Below are 23,625 nucleotides of genomic sequence, written 5' to 3' on the forward strand. Positions count from 1 at the left end.
CTGTGCAGAAATGCTTTGGTTGTGCAAACCCACAGTTTCATCAACTGTCCGGGTGGCTGATCTCAGACGATCCCACAGGTGAAGAAGCTGGATGTGGAGGTCCTGGGCTGGCGTGGTTACACGTGGTCTGCGGTTGTGAGGCCGGTTGGACGTACTGCCAAATTCTCTAAAATGACTTTGGAGGCGGCTTATGGTAGAGAAATTAACATTCAATTATCTGGAAACAGCTCTGGTGGACATTACTGCAGTCAGCATGCCAATTGCACGCTCACTCCAATCATTCCACTCATTGCCACTCCTTGAAATTCTGCAATGTTTTGCATAATGACACTGAGTACAAGGAGTGGAATGTCAGCATAAAACAGGTCTGGATTTCAGGCTAATAAAACGAGTGGCCTTTTATTCCCTTACAAAAAAATATTGCAGTTTTGAAACTGCAGTAAACGTGCAGTAACTGCAGTCGACTGTGGTTTTTTCGACGCAGTAATTGCAGAATAACTGCAGTGTATGGAAAATGTCAGGGATCTTTTATTTCAGCTTAAGACCAACACTTTACATGCTGCGTTTATAGTTTTGTTCAGTGTATTTTCAAACCCTAGCAACAGGATTGGTAATTGACCTGTCTTATATGAGCTAACTTCCGCTGAGGTGGGAGGGGTGGCAATATCTGAGGTGTGTCCTTAAAAACGTGCGCCCAACTGCTAATTTCAGTAAGCGCTGGTGGGGATATTTAAGGCCAACCAAAAGCTGGTCTTAGCGGTAACGGGGTTGGTTATAGAAAAGTTTGTGGTCATAAGCACATCCTTAAAAACATAGGTGCTGGGCTAATAAAGAATACTAGTAAAAAACAAGAAGGCGCGCACACTGTTGAAGCTCCCAATTCCCCGCTTTATTGACAACGTTTAGATCCGGAACGGATCTTCATCAGGTCTATCAAACAAAACACGCTCACATCCCAAAATATACACAAGGCTGGTTATAGCATGGATTTTGACAGCGGAAGCGCAGCCTATCCTGCGGTGACGCACAATGCCCTTATGCACATGCAATAAGAGATATGTGCTATTTGTGCCCGTAAACCTCATATTTAGAAACCTTCCCATTATATTTCATTTGATTAAAAACCAAGCCTCCCCTCCTCTCAATGAAGGCAGTTTTTTTGTCATATCCAATGCATTCGCCAAGAAGCCTAGTCAAGACTCGATTAAGGGTATGGCGTGTGAGCGCTTTGAAATAAATCTTAATCACCAAAGCTTAATATTAAAATATGAAGTTTGGCAGCAGCAAAACAGTGAGCGGACCTCCCCTTTTTATCTATGTAGGCTATTACATCATTTTACACAGCTCCAGTTATTATTTTGGGTGTGCGTAAAAACCCCTCCATGTAGGCTATATGCCCATCATGTAAGGAGAGATGAAATAATCCGGTGACACTTGTATTTAGAAACATTTAAATTATTTTCCTGTAACAATTGCTTGTTTTCTATTTAGTTTGATTTTAAAAAAAACGTATAGGCTACCCTTACCCTACTATAATGAAAGCTGGTTCAACAGCAATGCATCTGGTGTCTTTCCTATCCTGGCCATGCATTGGCCAAGGAGCCTATCGGTTTCTTAATGGTCTACTCCTGTGAGGCTTTTGCCACATACTTTTGCATTATTCGCAATTCACATAGGCATACCTGCAGTGTATACTCCATTCGGCTTGTATCTATTTTTTATTTTTATTTATTCATTTAGCAGACGCTCTTATCCAGAGCGACTTACACACATAAGGGGGGGCTACAGTAAAGTGTTACCCAATATTTAATGTTTTGTATTTCATGGTTTGTTTTCTGTCATTGAATAATGGTGTGAACACACTTGTTATCATGTGAATTGTTCTGGAATAGTGTAGGTGTTGGGTGGTGGCATTAAACCTGTTTAGTGACCCTGTCGAGCTTCTCTTGCAGGGAAACCAGATCTTTGTTAATGGACAGGATACGTGACCTCTCGTTCAGTCCTCTCGTTCTGAGCGGCCTCCACTTGAAGCAGGCTGTGGAGTGTATTGTTCATGCCCTACCGATAGAATCAGCACACACACACACAGTTACACACACGCACGCACATACGCACGCATGCACGCACACACATACACACACAGACGACACAGGCACAGATTTGATTGCACTGTCAGGTAGTTAAGAGTGAGTTGTCAGACAAGTCTATTTTCAACGTCTATTGTTCTTGGACGCGAGGGAATGTCATTAATACAAGCAGCCAATGTAAGCCAGGTGATGAACACAAAAGGAGAGAGATAATGATAGGGCTTAGAACAAATCTAGAACATTGCACATGGGAAAGGCAGAGAAAGAGAGAAAGAGAGAAAGAAAGAGAAAGGTCAAGTAACACAAAATTGAAATGTAGTACACAAAAGGTGATTATACTCCAGTTTCATAAATGTGTGAGGAGTTTGTCCCTGGCCAGGTCCATGTTGTCAGGTAAAACACCGGGCCCCAGTTATGGTTTGTTTGGTGGAGAAGTACCTGAATGTCTTCCTGAAGTTCTCGGATCTGCCTCCTCTCGTACTTGTACTTCTCCTCAGTCGCCCTCTTCTGATCATCCAGCTTCAGCTTCTCCTGATACTCCTCACCTTCAAAATGCAACAGGCATAGAGGCCTAGGCTTTATAGGAATCAGGTTGTCTCACTAGGAACATTTCCTCATACTGAACGCACTGGATCCAGTCACTTTCTTGAAAGATTTGCGATAGGTTGTGTTACGCCTGTTGACGACGTGGAGCGTTTTCTCCAGCGCTCGGATCTCATTCTCCTCTTTCTAATGGGCAGCCTTATGACACCTCACCCATGGTAGAAAGTAAAATGGTAGAAATATTTTCTCAGTTGATTTGGAAACAAAGTTCCATTCTCTCAAAATAATTAACACAACAGTCAAAACTATATATTTTTTCACGATGTGCCAAATCAATTGGTAACTGAAGCAATAGTTTGCTGATGACATTTTTGGGGAGTTTGGAGGAACTCTTTCCTTGAGCACATAATAGGTCTGTGATATCTCATCCTCCCCCTCGGGAGCGGCCATAGAGATAGTCATAATCTCGTAGCGTTTCCTCATCTTGTTGATCTTGGCCAGTCTCTCGTGCACCTCAGCACTGAAATGAAATGAACCAATCAATGTATGCATGGACATAAAAGACTATGTAATACATCGAAACACTAAGTGGCTAGCTATCCCATTACAAATTTCAATTCATTTGACAGCTTTCCTTTCAAGTGCTGCATTACCGCTTTATATGAGCCATGGGCAAAACAAACACAACCCCCTCATATGGAGCTGGATCATCAAACACTATTAGTTTAAACAGGGTCTGTATTCAAAGAGCGTCTCAGAGTGCTGATCTAGAATCAGGTCCCAGGTGTGTTAGTACTGGGCTGGAACAAAAGCCTGCACACCCTGTGGATCCCCAGGACCAGGTTCAGGTTTGAAGAACACTTCACTATACTGTATGGGTAACAGGGTATCTTTTGGGAACCAGTCTTACAGATACCTGAGTCCTTGGCGCTCTTGGGCGGTGTTCTTGATCTGCTTGCTCCCGCTCTCTCACGGCCGTCTGCAGCTGCAGCCGCCGCTTCTCCAGCGAGAGCACCTTGTCCGCCTCGTTCTACAGCAGGTCCTGAAGACTCTTGATCTTCAGCTTCAGGATGTTGTCCTCCACCATTGTGTCGTAGAGGTCAGAGGCAATGAGTGGCTGTGAGAGTATGAGTTTCTCATTTTCAAATATAATAAGATTGATCATTTACATTACATTTACGTCATTTAGCAGACGCTCTTATCATATTGATTAAGAACAATGTGTGTGTTCTCACCTGTTTCTTGAGCCTGAGCTTCTTCAGTTCATTGTCTGAGGTGTCGTTGAACAGGTGCAGCTCCTCGATCTTGGTGGTCAGGCCTCTCTTCTCAGCTCCAGTCTACGCCGCCTCTTTCCTCACACAGCGAATATCATCCTGTCAGACAATAGAAAAAGTAAAACCAAGTAATGTCTCTCTGAAAATATACCTGAATCTTCAGGAAAAAATACAATCTAGAACAGGGATGGGCAACTTTGATTGGGGTGGGGGCTGAACTGAACTGATCATGACTAGGGCTGTGGCGGTGATGAAATTTCGTCAGCCGGTGATTGTCAAGCAAATAACTGTCGGTCTCACGGTAATTGATCCGCGCGCCTACAAAAGGGGGGCTGAGAGCTGCCAGTTGCCCGTCGCTGATCTAGAAAATTCTACAGTAAGAGAGAGGTCTGTCCACATGGAGCTTCTTGAGTGGCCGTCCTTTTCTTCTCCTCCAGGCTCTGGGACAGATCCTGGGCCTTCTTCTCCAGGACATGCTTCTCCTCCATGTTCACCTCGCCACGCAGACGGGACATCTTCCTCTCCAGCAGCTGGATCTGGAAGTCCTAGAGTAGCACAGTTTTAGGGGCAGAGAGAGTTAGTGATGTACCTACCTACTACACCATATATGCGCCTTAGACCACTGCGCCACTTAACACACTATTGGTAGTTTGTTGTAACCAAGTATTGGTGCTAAACTGTGTGTTATTGGATGCTAGCATGCTAGTTAGCTATGGTGTCATAGTTAGGCATTGTGGGCTGTTGTGGGTAGTTATTGTAGGTTAGCATTGTTTTCGGCGGTGCCGGGTGTAGCACGAAGCTAGCTAGCTAGCCGTTTTTCAAACTAAGTCAACACAGTAGCCATTGCTAGCTAGCTAACACGACCAGCTAACTGTACTGTAGCAGCTAAATACAATATATTTGTGCTAGCTAGCCAACGTTTAATTATTGCTGCGTTATGAAAGGAACTAGACACGGACACGAATTATCTGTTTAGTGTGTTAACACACTATTGGTAGTTTGTTGTAACCAAGTATTGGTGCTAAACTGTGTGTTATTGGATGCTAGCATGCTAGTTAGCTATGGTGTCATAGTTAGGCATCGTGGGCTGTTGTGGGTAGTTATTGTAGGTTAGCATTGTTTTCGGCGGTGCCGGGTGTAGCACGAAGCTAGCTAGCTAGCCGTTTTTCAAACTAAGTCAACACAGTAGCCATTGCTAGCTAGCCAACACGACCAGCTAACTGTACTGTAGCAGCTAAATACAATATATTTGTGCTAGCTAGCCAACGTTTAATTATTGCTGCGTTATGAAAGGAACTAGACACGGACACGAATTATCTGTTTAGTGTGTTAACACACTATTGGTAGTTTGTTGTAACCAAGTATTGGTGCCAAACTGTGTGTTATTGGATGCTAGCATGCTAGTTAGCTATGGTGTCATAGTTAGGCATCGTGGGCTGTTGTGGGTAGTTATTGTAGGTTAGCATTGTTTTCGGCGGTGCCGCGTGTAGCACGAAGCTAGCTAGCTAGCCGTTTTTCAAACTAAGTCAACACAGTAGCCATTGCTAGCTAGCCAACACGACCAGCTAACTGTACTGTAGCAGCTAAATACAATATATTTGTGCTAGCTAGCCAACGTTTAATTATTGCTGCGTTATGAAAGGAACTAGACACGGACACTAATTATCTGTTTAGTGTGTTAACACACTATTGGTAGTTTGTTGTAACCAAGTATTGGTGCTAAACTGTGTGTTATTGGATGCTAGCATGCTAGTTAGCTATGGTGTCATAGTTAGCTAGCTGAATAAAGTAAGTTGAGTCTATTCCTTGAAACATTGAACCGCTGTAGAACCGCTGTAGTGAAACAATTATAGTTTCTGAGGTGGAAGTTTTGGTGAGGGAGGCCCTACTCTCTCCTTTCCCAGATGTTTAGTTCATTTCATTCCGATCTCCTCTGCATTATTGTAGCCATTTGCTACAGCCTGTCAACTATGCCTCTGCCTATCCCTGTTCTCTCCTCTCCGCATAGGCTACACAAACGCCTCACACCGCGTGGCTGCTGCCTCTCTAACCTGGTGGTCCCTGCACGCACCCCACACCTGGAGTTCCAGGTCTCAGGCAGCATCTGGAACTGCCGTTCTGCTGCCAACAAAGCTGACTTCATCCCAGCCTATGCTAACCTCCAGTCCCTCGACTTCCTGGCGCTGACGGAAACATGGATTACCACTGAAAACACTGCTACTCCTACTGCTCTCTCCTCGTCTGACCATGTGTTCTCGCATACCCCGAGAGCATCTGGTCAGAGGGGTGGTGGCACAGGAATCCTCATCTCTCCCAAGTGGACATTCTCAATTTTTCCCCTAACCCATCTGTCTATCTCCTCATTTGAATTCCATGCTGTCACAGTCACTAGCCCATTTAAGCTTAATATCCTTGTCATCTATCGCCCTCCAGGTTCCCTTGGAGAGTTCATCAATGAGCTTGACGCCTTGATAAGTTCCTTTCCTGAGGATGGCTCACCCCTCACAGTTTTGGGGGATTTCAACCTCCCTACGTCTACATTTGACTCATTTCTCTCTGCCTCCTTCTTTCCACTCCTCTCCTCTTTTGACCTCACCCTCTCACCGTCCCCCCCTACTCACAAGGCAGGCAATACGCTTGACCTCATCTTTACTAGATGCTGCTCTTCTACTAATCTCACTGCAACTCCCCTCCATGTCTCCGACCACTACTTTGTTTCCTTTTCTCTCTCGCTCTCCTCCAACACTACTCACTCTGCCCCTACACAGATGGTAATGCGCCGCCGCAACCTTCGCTCTCTCTCTCCCACTACTCTCTCCTCTTCCATCCTATCATCTCTTCCCTCTGCTCAATCCTTCTCCCTCCAATCTCCTGATTCTGCCTCCTCAACCCTCCTCTCCTCCCTTTCTGCATCCTTTGACTCTCTGTGTCCCCTATCCTCCCGGCCGGCTCGGTCCTCCCCTCCAGCTCCGTGGCTTGATGACTCATTGCGAGCTCACAGAACAGAGCTCCGGGCAGCGGAGCGGAAATGGAAGAAAACTAAACTCCCTGCCGACCTGGCATCTTTTCACTCCCTCCTCTCTACATTTTCTTCATCTGTTTCTGCTGCTAAGGCCACTTTCTACCACTCTAAATTCCAAGCATCTGCCTCTAACCCTAGGAAGCTCTTTGCCACATTCTCCTCCCTGCTGAATCCCCCCCCCCCCTCCTCTCTCTCTGTGGATGACTTCGTCAACCACTTTGAAAAGAAGGTTGACGACATCCGATCCTCGTTTGTTAAGTCTAATGACACTGCTGGTCCTACTCACACCGCCCTACCCTATGCTTTGACTTCTTTCTCCCCTCTCTCTCCAGATAAAATCCTGCGACTTGTGACTGCAGGCCGCCCAACAACCTGCCCGCTTGACCCCATCCCCTCCTCTCTTCTCCAGACCATCTCCGGTGACCTTCTCCCCTACCTCACCTCGCTGATCAACTCATCCTTGACCGCTGGCTATGTCCCTTCCGTCTTCAAGAGAGCGAGAGTTTCACCCCTTCTCAAAAAACCAACACTCGATCCCACTGATGTCAACAACTACAGACCAGTATCCCTTCTTTCTTTTCTTTCCAAAACTATTGAGCGTGCCGTCTTTAGCCAACTCTCTTGCTATCTCTCTCAGAATGACCTTCTTGATCCAAACCAGTCAGGTTTCAGGACTGGTCATTCAACTGAGACTGCTCTTCTCTGTGTCACGGAGGCTCTCCGCACTGCTAAAGCTAACTCTCTCTCCTCTGCTCTTGTCCTTCTAGACCTGTCTGCTGCCTTTGATACTGTGAACCATCAGATCCTCCTCTCCACCCTCTCCGAGCTGGGCATCTCCGGCGCGGCTCACTCCTGGATTGCGTCCTACCTGACCGGTCGCTCCTACCAAGTGGCGTGGCGAGAAGCTGTCTCCGCACCACGTGCTCTCACCACTGGTGTCCCCCAGGGCTCAGTTCTAGGCCCTCTCCTATTCTCCCTATACACCAAGTCACTTGGCTCTGTCATATCCTCACATGGCCTCTCCTATCATTGCTACGCTGACGATACACAACTAATCTTCTCCTTTCCCCCTTCTGATAACCAGGTGGCGAATCGCATCTATGCATGTCTGGCAGACATATCAGTATGGATGACGGATCACCACCTCAAGCTGAACCCTGGCAAGACGGAGCTGCTCTTCCTCCCGGGGAAGGACTGCCCGTTCCATGATCTCGCCATCACGGTTGACAACTCCGTTGTGTCCTCCTCCCAGAGTGCGAAGAGCCTTGGCGTGACCCTGGACAACACCCTGTCGTTCTCCGCTAACATCAAGGCGGTGACCCGATCCTGCAGGTTCATGCTCTACAACATTCGGAGAGTACGACCCTGCCTTACACAGGAAGCGGCACAGGTCCTAATCCAGGCACTTGTCATCTCCCGTCTGGATTACTGCAACTCGCTGTTGGCTGGCCTCCCTGCCTGTGCCATTAAACCCCTACAACTCATCCAGAATGCCGCAGCCCGTCTGGTGTTCAACCTTCCCAAGTTCTCTCACGTCACCCCCCTCCTCCGCACACTCCACTGGCTTCCAGTTGAAGCTCGCATCCGTTACAAGACCATGGTGCTTGCCTATGGAGCAGTGAGGGGAACGGCACCTCCGTACCTTCAGGCTCTGATCAGTCCCTACACCCAAACGAGGGCATTGCGTTCATCCACCTCTGGCCTGCTGGCTCCCCTTCCTCTGCGGAAGCATAGTTCCCACTCAGCCCAGTCAAAACTGTTCGCTCCTCTGGCACCCCAATGGTGGAACAAGCTCCCTCACGACGCCAGGACAGTGGAGTCACTCACCACCTTCCGGAGACATTTGAAACCCCACCTCTTTAAGGAATACCTGGGATAGGATAAAGTAATCCTTCTACCCCCCACCCCCCCCCCCAAAAAAAAAAAAAAAAAAATTGTAAAGTGGTTATCCCACTGGCTATAGGGTGAATGCACCAATTTGTAAGTCGCTCTGGATAAGAGCGTCTGCTAAATGACGTAAATGTGCCCTTGAGCAAGGCACTTAACCCTAATTGCTCCTGTAAGTCGCTCTGGATAAGAGCGTCTGCTAAATGACTAAAATGTAAATGTAAAATGTATAGTTACAGAAGCTAGTGAACGCTAGCTATAATGGTCGTGGTCGAAATAGATAATGATCATATGATAGTGGTAGTGATGATAGTTATCTTTAAGGGGAATATCGGAAACATAGGGTTCAAACTATTTTTGATTGTTTGAAGTGTGTCATATATTTCCTTTAAGTCGCTTTATTCAACAAACGTTCAACTGTAATATTGGCTAGCTTTTGCTACAGCCTATATCAATGAGCATTAGCATTCTGGCATTCTGGCTAACAACTGCTGCATCCAAAATAGTTATTTTGCAAAGATCACAACCAAATATAATCTTAGCGACTGTTCAAGCAAGAATTAAAACATAATTGTAAGCGTATGAGAACCCCAAAAAGTTATTTTGTGTAGAAGTAATACAAATGTAAATCTAGGCTATATTGAATGGGCGCAGATGGCGATGGCTTTCTTACTGCCACCAAGAGTAGCGCGCATCTGTGCGTGACGTCAGTGTGTCGTGTACTGGAAAAGGGTCTATGCCACCACAGCATAAAGATACTGATACTCAATGGGAGGTTCCAGCACTGACTGATCACAGATACGTGTCAAGAGAAGGAAGGTAAACCTTGCCATACCAGCCATCACTCAGAAAGGAGGCCAGCTATCTGATGAGGATGTCACAAGCACGAGAAGGATAGTTAATGTGCGTATACATTTTGAGAGAGTTAACAGATGACTCAAGTTGTTCAAAATTCTCTCCCAGACAGTTCCCATCAACCTGACACACAAAATGGACAAAGTCCTTAGAATCTATGCAGCACTTGTTAACATGCAGGGCGGGATCATCCATGAGGATGCCGAGTGAGCAGTGAGAATGTTCATACATCTGAAATGTAACTTTATACACTATAATTTCATCCACATGAGATACTGTATATACAGTTGAAGTCGGAAGTTTACATACACCATAGCTAAATACATTTAAACTCTGTTTTTCACAATTCCTGACATTTAATCCTTGTAAAAAGTCCCTGTCTTAGGTCAGTTAGGATCACCACTTCATTTTAAGAATGTGAAATGTCAGAATAATTGTAGGGAGAATGATTTATTTCAGCTTTTATTTCTTTCATCACATTCCCAGTGGGTCAGAAGTTTACATACACTCAATTAGTATTTGGTAGCATTGCCTTTAAATTGTTTAACTTGGGTCAAACGTTTCGGGTAGCCTTCCACAAGCTTCCCACAATAAGTTGGTTGAATTTTGGCCCATTCCTCCTGACAGAGCTGGTGTAACTGAGGTCAGGTTTGTAGGCCTCCTTGCTCGCACACGCTTTTTCAGTTCTGCCCACAAATTTTCTATAGGATTGAGGTCAGGGCTTTGTGATGGCCACTCCAATACCTTGACTTTGTTGTCCTTAAGCCATTTTGCTACAACTTTGGAAGTATGCTTGGGGTCATTGTCCATTTGGAAGACCCATTTGTGACCAAACTTTAACTTCCAGACAGATGTCTTGAGATGTTGCTTCAATATATCCACATAATTTTCCTTCCTCATGATGCCATCTATTTTTTGAAGTGCACCAGTCCCTCCTGCAGCAAAGCACCCCCACAGCATGATGCTGCCTCCCCTGTGCTTCACGGTTGGGATGGTGTTCTTCGGCTTGCAAGCTGTCCCCTTTTTCCTCCAAACATAACAATGGTCATTATGGCCAAACAGTTCTATTTTTCAGACCAGAGGACATTTCTCCAAAAAGTACGATCTTTGTCCCCATGTACAGTTGCAAACCATAGTCTGGCTTTTTTGTGGCGGTTTTGGAGCAGTGGCTTCTTCCTTGCTGAGCGGCCTTTCAGGTTATGTCGATATAGGACTCGTTTGACTGTGGATATAGATACTTTTGTACCTGTTTCCTCCAGCATCTTCACAAGGTCCTTTGCTGTTGTTCTGGGATTGATTTGCACTTTTCGCACCAAAGTATGTTAATCTCTAGGAGACAGAACGCGTCTCCTTCCTGAGCGGTATGATGGCTGCGTGGTCCCATGGTGTTTATACTTGCGTACTATTGTTTGTACAGATGAATGTGGTACCTTCAGGCGATTGGAAATTGCTCCCAAGGATGAACAAGACTTGTGGAGGTCTACAATTTATTTTCTGAGGTCTTGGCTGATTTCTTTTGATTTTTCCATGATGTCAAGCAAAGAGGCACTGAGTTTGAAGGTAGGCCTTGAAATATATCCACAGGTACACCTCCAATTGACTCAAATAATGTCAATTAGCCTATCAGAGGCTTCTAAAGCCATGACATCATTTTCTGGAATTTTCCAAGCTGTTTAAAGGCACAGTTTACTTAGTGTATGTAAACTTCTGACCCACTGGAATTGTGATACAGTTAATTATATGTGAAATAATCTGTCTGTAAACAATTGTTGGAAAAACTACTTGTGTCATGCACAAAGTAGATGTCCTAACCGACTTGCCAAAACTATAGTTTGTTAACAAGAAATTTGTGGAGTGGTTGAAAAACGAGTTTTAATGACCTAAATGTATGTAAACTTCCGACTTCAACTGTACACTATATATACAAAAGTATGTGGACACCCCTTCAAATTAGTGGGTTGAACAATTTCAGCCACACCCGTTGCTGACAGGTGTATAAAATCGAGCACACAGCCATGCAATCTCCATAGACAAGCATTTGCAGTATAATGGCTTTATTGAAGAGCTCAGTAATAATATAATAATATGCCATTTAGCAGACGCTTTTATCCAAAGCGACTTACAGTCGTGCGTGCACACATTTTTTTTTTTTGTGTATGGGTGGTCCCGGGGATCGAACCCACTACCTTGGCGTTACAAGCGCCGTGCTCTACCAGCTGAGCTACAGAGGACGAGTCAGTGATTTTCAACGTGGCACCGTCATACAGTGGGGGAAAAAAGTATTTAGTCAGCCACCAATTGTGCAAGTTCTCCCACTTAAAAAGATGAGAGAGGCCTATAATTTGCATCATAGGTACACGTCAACTATGACAGACAAAATCAGAAAAAAAATCCAGAAAATCACATTGTAGGATTTTTAATGAATTTATTTGCAAATTATGGTGGAAAATAAGTATTTGGTCAATAACAAAAGTTTCTCAATACTTTGTTATATACCCTTTGTTGGCAATGACACAGGTCAAACGTTTTCTGTAAGTCTTCACAAGGTTTTCACACACTGTTGCTGGTATTTTGGCCCATTCCTCCATGCAGATCTCCTCTAGAGCAGTGATGTTTTGGGGCTGTCGCTGGGCAACACGGACTTTCAACTCCCTCCAAAGATTTTCTATTTGGTTGAGATCTGGAGACTGGCTAGGCCACTCCAGGACCTTGAAATGCTTCTTATGAAGCCACTCCTTCGTTGCCCGGGCGGTGTGTTTGGGATCATTGTCATGCTGAAATACCCAGCCACGTTTCATCTTCAATGCCCTTGCTGATGGAAGGAGGTTTTCACTAAAAATCTCACGATACATGGCCCCATTCATTCTTTCCTTTACACGGATCAGTCGTCCTGGTCCCTTTGCAGAAAAACAGCCCCAAAGCGTGATGTTTCCACCCACATGCTTCACAGTAGGTATGGTGTTCTTTGGATGCAACTCAGCATTCTTTGTCCTCCAAACACGACGAGTTGAGTTTTTACCAAAAAGTTATATTTTGGTTTCATCTGACCATATGACATTCTCCCAATCCTCTTCTGGATCATCCAAATGCACTCTAGCAAACTTCAGACGGGCCTGGACATGTACTGGCTTAAGCAGGGGGACACGTCTGGCACTGCAGGATTTGAGTCCCTGGCGGCGTAGTGTGTTACTGATGGTAGACTTTGGTCCCAGCTCTCTGCAGGTCATTCACTAGGTCCCCCCATGTGGTTCTGGGATTTTTGCTCACTGTTCTTGTGATCATTTTGACCCCACGGGGTGAGATCTTGCGTGGAGCCCCAGATCGAGGGAGATTATCAGTGGTCTTGTATGTCTTCCATTTCCTAATAATTGCTCCCACAGTTGATTTCTTCAAACCAAGCTGCTTACCTATTGCAGATCCAGTCTTCCCAGCCTGGTGCAGGTCTACAATTTTGTTTCTGGTGTCCTTTGACAGCTCTTTGGTCTTTGCCATAGTGGAATTTGGAGTGTGACTGTTTGAGGTTGTGGACAGGTGTCTTTTATACTGATAACAAGTTCAAACAGGTGCCATTAACACAGGTAACGAGTGGAGGACAGAGGAGCCTCTTAAAGAAGAAGTTACAGGTCTGTGAGAGCCAGAAATCTTGCTTGTTTGTAGGTGACCAAATACTTATTTTCCACCATAATTTGCAAATAAATTCATAAAAAATCCTACAATGTGATTTTCTGGAATTTTTTTTCTCAATTTGTCTGTCATAGTTGACGTGTACCTATGATGAAAATTACAGGCCTCTCTCATCTTTTTAAGTGGGAGAACTTGCACAATTGGTGGCTGACTAAATACTTTTTTTCCCCACTGTAAGTGGAAGGTCACACAAGCTCACAGAACGGGACCATCGAGTGCTGAAGCGCGTAGCACATAAAAACCGTCTGTCCTCGGTTGCAACACTCACTACCGACTTCCAAACTACCTCTGGAAGCAACGTCAGCACAATAACTGTTCGTTGGGAGCTTCATGAAATGGGTTTCCATGGCCAAGCAGCCGCACACAAGCCTAAGATCAACATGCGCAATGCCAAGCGTCGGCTGGAGTGGTGTAAAGCTCGCCGCCATTGGACTCTAGAGGAGTGGAAACACGTTCTCTGGATGAATCATGCTTCACCATCTGGCAGTCCGACGGACTAATCTGGGTTTGGCGGATGCCAGGAGAACGCTACCTGCCCCAATGCATAGTGCCAACTGTAAAGTTTGGTGGAGAAGGAATAATGTTCTGGGGCTGTTTTTCATGGTTCGGGCTAAGAAAATGTCAACAAAGTGGAATGTCATATTGTTTTTGCCATGTGCAAGATGAGTTACGGTATGCTTAGATAATAAGTTAATGAACTGCCATATGAAAAGAGCTATACCTGGTACAATACAAATATTAATTAATCATAAGGAGTTATCCTTAGGCATTAGATAAACATGTATGAAGAGAGCACAGTTAGTCTGCCTGACTAGAACTCATCTACTATCCTTGGCAGCACATGTGTGAAATAGAATGCTTTCAGTTTAGTGATAACATCAGCACAGAATTTCACATCAAAAGGCACATCAATAACAACCTGCTCGGATGGAGCCCAGACAAGCAGTTTGCATCTCTCCAGTCCTGTGCAGAACATGCCCATTTGCACCTGCATGTAGTACCCACAGGCTCCATTGTGTTGCAGCTGAGGGACCACAATTCACCAGCTTCACATCTGTGAGTTCAGAGAACAGTTCAGTCGGAGACTCACACTTCTTACTCAGAACAGGACATTTGATTTCTATCAGTTTAACACTCCATCTGGGCTTGCAGAAAGCCACGTCTCCTTGACACTCACTACCGTGCCTCTACTCTCCAGACTAAACCCACAACTCTCCATCCATGTGTAGCACCTCCTCATTTTCCTTACCATATCTGGTTGCCAGGTTCCCATTGAACCTGGGAATGAGATGCTCCCGCATAAAGTTGTCGGGATTTTTGAGGTGCGCACATGAACCTTCTTTGCTGAGCTAGCAGTGATCCGAAGTTTACGTGTATCATACCACGCATGGGAGGCACTCTATGCTTTAGTGACCTCCTCCAAGCTGGCACATTTACACTCCTCCAGCTTAAAATAAACGCCATAAAATGACAAGCATTTCTGACACTGCATGTTGATGCTGGGTTCACCATGAGGCTGCTGTAGCTGTGTGGCTGCTGCTGGAACTTGAAGACTGGTTTAGCTTTGATGCACTCCCCACTGGAACATTGGCCCCTTCCAGACTCTTCTTAAGTGCGTCGTGGGACTGGTACGCAGGGGTTGGATGGAGGTAGAGATGGAGAAGCGGCCGGGGTGCTTTCAGAGAACTCGTCACTTGGTTTGTGACGTTTTAACAGCTCTCGCTCAAGCTTTTTGGGGCTAAATTCCGCTGCGTCCCCAAGTTCCACTGGCGTTGCTCATCTGTACAGGTCACCCCTGTCAATCCTTCATACACAGCATTCTGCACCTTCAACAAAAAACTACTGTTAGAATTGTCAATTACAGTACAGAACACTAGTTTACATGGTGTTCACAGTTGACTAGTTTACACAGCTCTCTTTCAACGAGTAGGTTTAGGTTATGTTGGTAATTCCTATTTGATTGTAAAACTCACCTAGATTCTGTAACTACTTCATTGCCACTCGAGGTTAGACTGATATACCAACACAATGAGCCACTGAAACCAAGAACCGTGTGTGCGTGTTGTAATGTTGATGGAATAACATCCTCTCTTGAATTAATCAAACATTTTATTATTCACATGTTGATCAATGTATGAAATGTCACAGATGAAAATGCAAGTATGATTGCATCTTACTACTTACCCAGAGAACCCCTCACACGAAATTGGACATGATACTTAACTGGACTGGAGACACATTCTGTTGATTCACAAATGTACAAAAGTTTGGACACACCTACTCATTCAAGGGTTTTTCTTTATTTTTACTATTTTTTACATTGTAGAATAATAGTGAAGACATCAAAACTATGAAATAACACATATGGAATCATGTAGTAACCAATAAAGTGTTAAACAAATCAAAATATATTTTATATTTGAGATTCTTCAAATAGCCACCCTTTGCCTTGATGACAGCTTTACACACTCTTGGCATTCTCTCAACCAGCTTCACCAGGAATGCTTTTCCAACAGTCTTGAAGGAGTTCCCACATATGCTGAGCACTTGTTGGCTGCTTTTCCTTCACTCTGCCGTCCGACTCATCCCAACCATCTCAATTGGGTTGAGGCCGGGGGATTGTGGAGGTCACGTCATCTGATGCAGCACTCTCCTTCTTGGTAAAATAGCCCTTACACAGCCTGGAGGTGTGTTGCGTCATTGTCCTGTTGAAAAACAAACAATAGTCCCACTAAGCCCAAACCAGATGGGAACTAGCTACCTTCCATAGTATTGCTGAGACAAGACAAAATAATTGAAGATGTCTTCGTAGGTGATATGTGGCCATTTTTTCAAATCGTCCTCCCACTCTTGAATACTCTGCAGATGTGGCACAGACTTGCCATTCGACTTTGAAAGGTTTTTCTTGGTAGGATCCCACAACATTTTGAGCTAACTAGCTAATGTTCGCAAAACGTCAAGAACGCCGCAAAGGAAGACTCCACAAAACAGAACGTTCTGACATTGTTTTGTTTCCGGTTTCTTAAATAAGGTGAATATGGAAGCATTTGTTGAATGACCATATAGTTGAATTGCTAGCGGTAGGACAATGGTTAAGAAGACTAGGTCTGCTGTCTAACCTGGTTGTAGATGATCTCCTGCTGCTTGAGGGAGTTCTGGTCCAGTTTGCCAAGGCGGCAGTCCATGCTGGAGAGGGCAGTTAGGCTCCCGGACAGCACGGCGATGGAGTCCTTCTCCTTCACCCTTAGGGCCTGCAGCTCCTGGCTCTCACAGAACAGCACCTCCCGGTGGCGGTGCAGCTGAGTGTCAATGTTCTGCAGCCCAACACAGACACAGAATGAGAGAGGCGTACACAATTATATGTGAATAATGATGAGTGAGAAAGTTACAGACGCATAAATATCATACCCCCAAGACATGGGGGTATGATATTTGTGGGTCTTTAACTTTCTCACTCAATTCATTCAGGACTAACCGTAATCATGGTAGCATCCACATTAATGTAGACGTGTTTAAACATATATTCTTATTTACAATAAAAGTGACTCCAAAATGACACAATACATTATTTACCATTCATTTCTATTGGGCAATAAATAATTTAAAACACAACCAAAACGCACAGCAAATGCATCCAACAAGTTTGTAGAATCATTGTATCATTAGACATGCACACACGCATGCACACGCACACACTGGTCAGAACTACTGAGAGGGTGGGTATTCCATAGAATTACATATAGAACCCATGTGGGGTATTCATTTAAACGTTAAGGGACAGTTCCCCCCAAAACGATGCCACCCATTATTCCTATTTGATTGGTACTGAGGCCTGCAGATGTCTCTGTCTCACTTGTTTTTGTCTTGGATGACCTTTTACATGCTGGCTAGCTGAGACTTCATGGACTCGACATCAGTGGTTGCTCTGTCCACTGTCCCCCTCAGACTCTCCAACTAGGAAGAGATTAGTGATAATAAAATACCATCATTTCCATAGATACAAGTCATACAAAAAAAATACCTGTCAGCAGAAAGCCTCATCTAAATGATTGGGTTACACTAACCCTAACCCACTTTTTAATACATTTCTTGAATAAGCCATTATAAATGTATATTAATGTGTATACATGTTTTATAAATGATACATTTTATATGTGTATAAATGCTTATGAATTGCAACGTTATAATGCCTATAAATGTTTGCAAATTATGAAATACTGAGGCTATCTCCATTTTGAAGTAGTCCATTTTTTCTTATTTTGTGTTTGAAAAATGCATACAGCTTGTATTGGGACAAATATAAGTAGGTCAAATATAAGCACCCACCAAATTATTTATTGGTGATTTACTGCAGTTATGGAATGTTTGCACACAAGCATAATTCATTGGCTGATCCCTCCTGATGACCTGGATGGAATTATGTGATCCTTCCTGAACCCATAGGAAGTCCCACCCAGTTGACTACTTAAAAATTGTGAAATTCCTGTGTCGCTGGCCATGCTAAAACAGACTTTGGGGGACTAGAGTTGTCTATCTAAGTCTATGACTGACAGTAATGACTGCAGACTACCATGTGTTATCTAGTGGTTACCATTGAACACTGCTGCATCTCGAGGTCTCTCTTCTTCATCTGCTCGATGGTGTTCTCCCACTGGCGGATCAGCTTCTGTCTCTCCAGGTGGGCCTGGCGGAAGTTCTTTGCTGTCTCATCCAGACCAATCTGTTGGCAGAGCACAATTACAACACGAGGAAGAATATTGTATGTAACTGTTGACATGTAACTGTAACTCCCTAGGGATTATACTCACACACTTCCTTGTTGTTATGAGGAAGAATAACAACAAGGAAGAATAACTGCTTTCTGTTTGACGTGTGAGTGTAAATCTCTAGGGAAAGTTACATGTCAACAATGATGAACACAAAGTAGCTTAAATGTCAGCTAAATATTTTCAATTTCTGCTGACTGAACCAAATCGACTGATATTCATTTGTCGTTATGTACTAGTTCATGTACTGTACAGTAAGATACAGTAGCTAGTGTTTTTGACCTGTGCTGATATTGTGTCAGTCAGTTCATTGTCCAGTGCCTTGAGCTTTTGGTTGGCCTCAAGTGTAATCTTTTCTATCAACAAAGTGAGTTCCTGTCAAAAAAGAAAATCGATCCATTTGAGCCTCAGAGCTACAACCAAATATCTAGCTTAAATGTTAATACGTGGTGTAAATGGTGAGAACGTATGTCCCATTGTCAACTAACTGTTCATTCTAGAGGATCCTGAAAGGACTGTAGTTGCATGCAAATGTAACACAGGTGGTTCTGTGAACAACACTCATGTGAAGAGTAAACTTGTCTGAGACCTGAAGACTAGCGTTAGCTCCAAAAGCTAATGCCTAGGGCTTAAGCTTAGAGGGTTAACACAGTCTTGTGGTGCACAGGGTTTGAATCCAGGTTTGAACCCTAGTCGTTCACACCACCCATAACGTACCTGTATCTTGCTCTCGTCCTGCTGAGCGTACTTGATGATGGCCATGATGTCCTCGTCCTTGTGTGCCGACTCCTCCAGCCAGGCGTCCAGGGTCTGCTGGCTCTTCAGCTCCTCCAGCTTCTGGGTGTTGTTCTGATAAAATAGAAGGTTTGACATTTATCTAATACAGTGGAACATGCACTAAATATGTTGTATGTTCCGGTGAATACTAGGTCTCAGCAGTTTGAAATAGAACTACAGTAGGCTATAGGCCAAAGAGTTTTACAGCGTATGGCATATCCCTATAATAGACATAAATGGAAACTCTTGTGTCACGGTCTCTCTCTCACACACACAAACAGAGAGAGAGACCCATGTTGTTTGGGGGAAAGACCTCTGTTTTACAACTGAAAGACGATGTTTGATGGGTCAGGGCTCGACATTAACGCTTGTCCTCTTGTACAGGACAAGTACAATAAATAGTCGGACAAGAATATAGATTTAAGTTTTCCAAATGGAAAAGTAGAAAAAAATCACACATCGCGATATCAAACAATTACTCCGATCAGAGTTGGATCAGAGGCCAACATTGGAATAATATTCCAATCTATTTTTCATGCACATAAATAAAAAAGCCTAGTGTAGGTGTGGGAGTGTGATTTGAAGGAGTCAGGCGCAGGAGGGTAAATCACTGAATACAGAGTTTATTCCGTAGTACACAGTTACGCTGGATAGCGTCAACAGCACAGGGCGTAATACAGGCGCACTGGAACACAATACAAGCACAAGGGGAGAAATAACCCCGGCAGTACAAAGTACGGGTAGCTCAACCGAGCTACACTCATCTTCACATAAAACAATCACCCACAAGGACAAGGGGGCAGAGGGAACACTTATACACGGACTAATGATTAATTGACAAGTGTAATTGACAAGACAAGACAAATGGAATGATGATATATGGAGCGGCAGTGGCTAGTAAGCCGGTGACGACGAATGCCGAAACCTGCCCGAACAAGGAGGGGAGGCAGCCTCGGCGGAAGTCGTGACAGTAGGTAATATGAATATTGGCTACAGCCTCATGTCCAAATAGATGCTGACATGAGGGAGGCTAAAATAATGTCATGACTGGCCTGATGGAAACAGACATTTTTTCGGTAAACTTTCCAAATGTCAACAAAACAAAATACGCTTGACAGGGTGGGATCTTTTTGTGTCTGTAAAATGTATTATGCAAGAAATGTCAGTGGAAACGCTTTCCAATAAATATCGAGGGTCTTATTCTGGTGAATATCATCGATATTATATTATTATCGATTAGTTATATCATCAACGCTTGGCTGCCGTTTGACAAATAAAAATCATCTCGCTCTTTTGTCCATAATAATCTCATCATGTAGGCTATACGTGCGCTCTAGCCAACAGCGCGCAGATAGAGACAAGCTGTTGGCTAGAGCGCACGTGCCAATAACAGAGTGGGCACACTCGCTATATAACGCCATTTTTTGTGAGAAAACGATCAGTAGAGTTTAAAATGCAACGGAAACCCATTTAACTTGTGCTTTTTATTCGGTACTGACACGAACGATCAATGACTCGTGGAACCAAGGCGCAGCGTGATAAGCGTACATTTTATTCAAGTACTGAACACACGAACAAAACAACAAACAAACGATACGTGACGTCTTAAAGGTTACACCAAACAAACCTATACAGAACAAGATCCCACCCCGACTAGTGCCAAACAGGCTGCCTAAGTATGGTCCCCAATCAGAGACAACGAGTTACAGCTGCCCCTGATTGGGAACCACCCTGGCCAACATAGATCCACACGATCTAGAAAACACAACATAGAAAATACAACATAGAAACTCCACACCCTGGCTCAACATTTAAGAGTCCCCAGAGCCAGGGCGTGACAGGTACATGGGAATTTAACCGCAAAACGTATTTTTATTTGCACTAATTCATCACGCACAGCCTTTTATCTGCAAGTCAATTTGATGAAAACACATCTCTGGTGGGAAAATGCGCATCTTGTTTTTATGTGGATTTTACAACATTTTAATGAAAATCTGTTGCCAATTGGTTGGAAACCTAGCTATTTACATGAACCAGAGAATGCAGTGCGCTTTTGAGAATGGTGTTTTCCAGCTAATTGCATTTTGGTAAATCTGTACGCAGCCTACAGCCATGTGTGCATTTTTGAGATTATAATATGAAGAAATAAAACTTTATCAAAATTTTAAGCTAAACGGTCTGACCTGTTGCATCACCCTCATTGCTTTTTAAAATAATTGTATGTGCAGTGGTTGTATGAATTTTGGATCTGTCGTCCCAGAACTGTCCCAGAGTCTGTTTTGAACCGTAGACATACACTACATGATCAAAAGTATGTGGACACCTGCTCGCCGAACATCTAATTCCAAAATCATGGGCATTAATATGGAGTTGGTCCCCCCTTTGCTGCTATAACAGCCTCCACTCTTCTGGGAAGGCTTTCCACTAGATGTTGGAACATTGCTGCGGGGACTTGCTTCCATTCGGCCACAAGAGCCTTAGCGAGGTCGGGCACTGATGTTGAGCGATTAGGCCTGGCTCGCAGTCGGCGTTCTAATTCATCCTAAAGGTGTTCAATGGGGTTGAGGTCAGGGCTCTGTGCAGGCCAGTCAAGTTCTTCCACACCGATCTCGACAAACCATTTCTGTATGGACCTCGCTTTGTGCATGGGGACATTGACATGCTGAAACAGGAAAGGGCCTTCCCCAAACTGTTGCCACAAAGTTGGAAGCATAGAATCATCTAGAATGTCATTGTATGCTGTAGCGTTAAGATTTCCCTTCATTGGAACTAAGGGGCCTAGCCCGAACCATGAAAAACAGCCCCAGACCATTATTCCTCCTCCACCAAACTTTAGAGTTGGCTCTATGCATTGGGGCAGGTAGCGTTCTCCTGGAATCCGCCAAACCCAGGTTAGTCCGTCGGACTGCCAGATGATGAAGCATGATTCATCACTCCAGAGAACGCGCTTCGACTGCTACAGAGTCCAATGATGGCGAGCTTTACACCACTCCAGCCGACGCTTGGCATTGGGCATTGGTGATCTTAGGCTTGTATGCGGCTGCTCGGCCATGGAAACCCATTTCATGAAGCTCCCGATGAATAGTTACTGTGCTGACGTTGCTTCCAGAGGCAGTTTGGAATTCGGTAGTGAGGATAGACGGTCCCGTTCTGTGAGCTTGCGTGGCCTACCACTTCGCGTTGTTGCTTCTAGACGTTTCCACTTCATAATAACAGCACTTACAGTTGACCAGTGCTGCTCGACCAGGGCAGAAATTTGACGAACTGACTTGTTGGAAAGGTGGCATCCTTTGACGGTGCCACGTTGAAAGTCACTGAGCTCTTCAGTAAGGCCATTCTACTGCCAATGTTTGTCTATGGAGATTGCAAGGCTGTGTGCTCGATTTTATATACCTGTCAGCAATGGGTGTGGCTGAAATAGCCAAATCCACTCATTTGAAGGGGTGTCCACATACTTTTGTGTATATAGTGTATTTTTTATTGTCCCAGGGATGACGGGACACCCTTAATTTCAAGCCCTGGAGGGAATTATTTCACAAAGACATAAAAAAGTATTTGGTTGTAGCCTAATTGTAATATTTTATAGGCTACCAAGGGTGGCCAACCATCCTCCAGGAGAGCCTTAAAAAGGCAGTGTTGTATTTTGAGACTGGCTGGAATATGCAAAGAAGCCAGTAGCCCACATTTCTGTCTGATTCTCTATAGTAAAAAAGATAGTAATGCATTTTATTTTATAAAGTGGTTCCTTGTATCATACAATGATGTAAAAATGGTGTTACAGACTATTTTACATTTTTGGTGTGACTTGAGCTTTTGGACAAGTAAAAAATCAGTCCTACTTGTCCAAAGGACAAGTGGCTAAAAAAGTTAATGTCAAGCCCTGTGGGTATAATAACCTCCCGTGCATTCTTCTTCTCCGTCAGAGCTCCAAGCTTGTTGTCCAGCTGTGCTATCTCCTGATGCAGACGGTCCACCTCTCTGTCCGCCAGGGCCATGAAATGCATCTCCGACTCAAGTCTTCTTCTCCCTGGCTTTGCACAGAGTCTGATACAGTACAGATAAAAATAAATCAGATAGAGGACAGGATTTCAAAGTTGTTGTAAAACTATTACTGTCATACATGTGTCTGTCTGCATGGCATTATTCGTTCGTCCATGCATAAACATAGCTAGCAATATAACTACTACTTACTAATAAAGTAATGGGTCTATGCATGGGCGAATTAGTTTTATGTCAGAAACTCAGCTCTCTTTTCATGGAATTCCAAAATGGCCAAGTAGCTTTACCTGATTGTGAGATAACTCCTGCCTAACATTTTTCAGGCTCTCAGTCTTGGCTTGTATTCTGTCCTTGTATCCACCAAGTTTGTTCTCCAGTTGCAACTTCTCATTTTGTTTCCTTTTGTTTTTCTCTGCTGGCCCCTAGCAACCGTGTCAGGTGGTTAGTTACCACACCATCCGGTTGTAAGATTTGCTCGCTCCACAAGAGGGCAGCACTATAAAAAATAATTTAATAGGATCTCTATGGCAGCACTACACTACCACTCAGAAACATATGGTTTGCACTACATAACATAGTCACAAAGTCAAAATTGGCTATATCATAGAAATTTATGAAAACAAAAACATCCAGTCAGCGGCAGTCCTGTGGGCGAAAACAGCTCGTTGACAGTAGCGGTGCATGGGTAATGTCACTTGGGAAGCCAAGCTGTCCATGATGTGGCTGTCCAT

At 44.2% G+C, this 23,625-nt stretch overlaps 1 pseudogene across 1 annotated transcript; it reads right to left on the bottom strand.

Annotated features, from left to right (window-relative positions):
• Positions 1 to 1,913: 1,913 nt before the first annotated feature.
• LOC311150506 (coiled-coil domain-containing protein 39-like) lies at positions 1,914 to 23,625 on the bottom strand (annotated as a pseudogene). The gene is made up of 14 exons: positions 23,590 to 23,625; positions 23,182 to 23,316; positions 22,792 to 22,939; positions 18,836 to 18,967; positions 18,401 to 18,493; positions 17,944 to 18,072; positions 16,472 to 16,666; positions 4,302 to 4,449; positions 3,866 to 4,003; positions 3,547 to 3,723; positions 3,021 to 3,150; positions 2,717 to 2,816; positions 2,526 to 2,632; positions 1,914 to 2,058 (listed from the first exon to the last, which is right to left on the bottom strand). The product of its transcript is annotated as a coiled-coil domain-containing protein 39-like (transcript).

The sequence above is a fragment of the Coregonus lavaretus genome (assembly GCF_964263955.1).
Source record: "Coregonus lavaretus genome assembly, chromosome: 23".
Lineage (NCBI taxonomy): Eukaryota > Metazoa > Chordata > Actinopteri > Salmoniformes > Salmonidae > Coregonus > Coregonus lavaretus.